Source organism: Achroia grisella, unplaced genomic scaffold (genome assembly GCF_030625045.1).
Source record: "Achroia grisella isolate CSIRO2021 unplaced genomic scaffold, CSIRO_AGI_Agris_v1 utg511, whole genome shotgun sequence".
NCBI classification, from domain to species: Eukaryota; Metazoa; Arthropoda; class Insecta; order Lepidoptera; family Pyralidae; genus Achroia; species Achroia grisella.
The window spans coordinates 313,507-317,450 of record NW_026712905.1 but is presented as its reverse complement, the minus strand read 5'-3'; positions in this window follow the sequence as shown (position 1 = coordinate 317,450).

Here is a 3,944-nt window from a genome sequence, read left to right as displayed (position 1 = left end):
TTTAATTTAAGCACTATTAAATAGTTAGTTTTTTTTTTAATCTAGAAAGAAAGAAAAAAATCTTACGCTTATTCGGAAAACTGTCTCATCACAAGAAGAATGAGTAAGAAACTTGTGTGTTGCTCTTTTAAACAATCCTTGTAAGTTCACATTTTACAAGTTGAAACGTGTGAATACAAACTATCAATCAGCACTAATCTAATATAATTTAACCAGCATTAAATTATAAATAAAATGGTGCAGTTACCTCTACAGTGAAATGTCAATGTTCATTATTAGTAAATTATTACATTTACTACGAGGTCGACATTTGACAATGCATCTGACTACCCCATTCGGAATAACAGTCGTGAATGTATACTCGGCGGTCTAGCGGTTTACCATACTGTCTTATTTCCGCAGGTTCGATTCTTCGTACGGTACAAACATTTGTATTCATGATTATGACTGTTTGTATTGATTTTAATTATTTCTGTGTATGTATTTACAAAAACAATATCTATGTATTTATATCAGTTCTCTAGTGCCCATTAACATAAGCTCTTATCTGCTTAGTTTGGGACTAGATTGCGCTGAGAATAATCCTGAAATATGAATTATTAATAATATCTATTAAATGAGATAATCGTTCCTCCATTCGGTATTTGCGAACCTAACTGCCCTGTAATCAGGTCACATTATTTCGCATGACCACTATTCAATTCAATAACAAAACACCCCAGATCAAAACCGAGGGGTCTTCGCCATTCGGAACCGAACCCGTTTAACCGTCAGCTAGCCGCCGTTGAGCCCCATTTCGTCCAAGGTCAAGGCCACCCAAGTCAGGTGGTTGCCAAAACACTAAATCGCTAAAGCAACTGTCAGCAGATGTAGGGAATCTAAAATACGAATCCTTATAACTCTGCACACCTGCACTTTATATAATAGCACGCACACATGTAATCTTGAGTACTTATTACTTTCAATTCAGTCTACGAAGGGACCGGGATAATAAGACTCAATTGTGATACCTGCTTATGTGTGTACGCAAAAAATACAAGCTTTTGAGATGACTACCTACTCTGTACCCAACCTTCAATTCGTTGCCTACAGAATAATAACAATAAGAGTACCTACTTGGGGAGTAGGATGAAATATTTCTAACTAAGAGCGTAGAGCTCTTAGTATGTAGAGTTTAAAATTATGAAATTAGAATATTATTGGTTCTCAGTGGTTAATAAAGAGTTAATATAGTATAGTTAATATTTTTATTTTATTTATAACACTTTATTGCACCAACATAGAAGTTAAAAAAAAATTAAAACATAAAAACCAAACTGAGTAAAAAATACATATTATTATATTTCTCTCTTTTAAAATTCTTTTATATGTTCTAATGAAAAAAATCTATGAAATTTATTATATTGGTTAATATGTATATACCAAAATATATATTTTAATTATGTGTGGTTTATGTTATATGTTGATATACAATGGATATTACTCATGATTTTGCGTTTATCTTGTGATTAAACATAGCCTACTCCATATCCTTGGAATACAAGTATATATACAACCGTATCATTTCATCATGTCATAGTGAGGAATAGGATTGCTAATAATGTACACTAATGAATCCATTCCTTACAATGTTAGGTTGACCTCCAAGCAGTTCCCTCTGGAAAATGTCGTGATTTATTCCTGGTGAATTTGTCACGATGGATTGACTGACTTGATCTCATACTCATCTCATCAGCCTCCACTGATGCCCCGCTGGTGTAAACCGTTACCGCAGGTCAGTCCACTATCATCAGTTTAAAAAACTATATGTTTTAATACAATTCATTTAGCTATTCCGTCGTGCAAAATTAGAGATTAATATGATTAGGAACAGAGTGGTGAACCTCTTTTTTTATTGTGATTTGAACAATAAAAAAAGAGGTTCATCACCTCTTTTCAGGTGACTTGATTATTATACAATTACTAGCTGTACCCGCTAAATTTCAGTATAAAATATAGCCTTTGTGTTATTCTGATGTATAAACTATATTACTGTAAACTTTCATCAAAATCCGTTCAGCAGTTTTTGCGTGAAAGAGTAACAAACATTCATACTTACAAACTTTTATAATATTAATAAGATATACAATACATCATTACCATATCAATCCCGTTAGCTTAACTCACGGATTCACACATGTGCGACTTATGACATCCCTCTTTTTATATCGGAGACTAAAAGGTGAATAGTAACTCATAAAAGAAAATATTTCGAAATGTCTAAATGAACATACGCCACTTTTGAATTTCAGGTCTTCGGATGACAAAGGGACAAAGTAACGTCACAAAGTTTCCGTTTTGCAAACGCTAAAAGCCATTGAGTTAAGAACCCTCTTTTTGAAGGTCGGTTGAAAATAAGCATACACGGTCTTGATATTATAGCTACATAATGCGTGTGATTAATATAATAAGTAATTCATACGCACACAATAGGATCACTGTATGGTTTTCAGAGAATGGAATGAATATTTGTTGCATTTATATTTTTATCGTAAACTCGAATTAACACGGTCATGTTGAATTCATTTTTTTATGTAATTCATATGACCAATGTTAAGAATATTAGTTTATACAAATGTTGAACGCAATTTTATAGTTTCTATTGTTTGCTTGAACGGACGCAACTTTATTATTAAGTATTTTTTCTGAATTACATCAATTATTGTTTTGTATTTTTTTTCTATAATGAAGAAGTACAAGTACACATGGTGAAAGAAAAAAGGCAGATATTAAATATTATAGAGAATAGACGAGCGAAAATATTAGGACGCTGGATACGGTACGATGAATTTACGAAAATTATTATTGAGGGTAAAATAGAAGGAAAGGGGGAGGGGGGGAAGACCAAGGCACAGCTACATCAAGGTAAATAAAGACAAAATTGGAGTCGTGTTGTATCAACATCTAAAGAGCATGATAGAAGATAGCAGAAAGTGAAGAGCTACATTCCACCGACAAGAGCGTGGCTCTTAAATTATGAATTAATTAATTAAATGAAATGAAACGTTGATTAATATTAAGTACATAATTTATACAGCAAAATACAAACAACAAACAATTTAATGAGCCACCTAATTGACAAGCAGTAACTGTCTCCTATATGCGTGAACAGCACCGTGGATATCACGTTATCATAACCAAAGAACTAAAATGCCTTATTTATTTATTACACTAAATACAGAATAATAAATAAATAGTAAATATACATTTACCGATATAAAAAGCGGTTTATTTTTAAGTGATAATAATGGAATGGCGTCTGCTCTAAAGGTACACAATGGCTAGTTACATGATGTCAGGTCACCTAGGCTATCGTGGCAAATTCACCAGGAATTTTACGTGATGGTTTTTAGGAAAAAAGGCGTGGGGGCCAATATGACATAATACATTGCTAGCAATGGGCACACGTAGGATATTATTAATCCATATTACTAACAATCCTCACAGAAAGTGGTCTTATTGCTAAACAATATCTTCCAGACTAACTTTGGGTGAATAGAGAAAGTAAAGGTGAGAAAATGTATCTCGGTATATATATCTAAGTAAAGTTAAATACATATACCTCTTACCATGTAATTTCTCTGCCTAATCACACCCTATGACCGAACACAACTTTGAAATTTTAAAATACCTGTGTTCTACCAGTATATAATTAGCGTTACAGTTGTATTTCAACTGATGAATACTCACCACTTCTCTTTTAAAAATAAACAATAAAAAGTTCTATATTAAACTCCCAAAAATTTATTTTTCATCTGAATTTGCTATCCAATATTAATTTCTACGCTTGTCTTGCTTAATTCGTCGAAAAACTAACTTAAAGTATAGGATTTCTTTAACAGCATGTCTGCGGTCTATTATTTTTATGGAAACGTAAGGTAACATTACGAAATCAAACAACAACA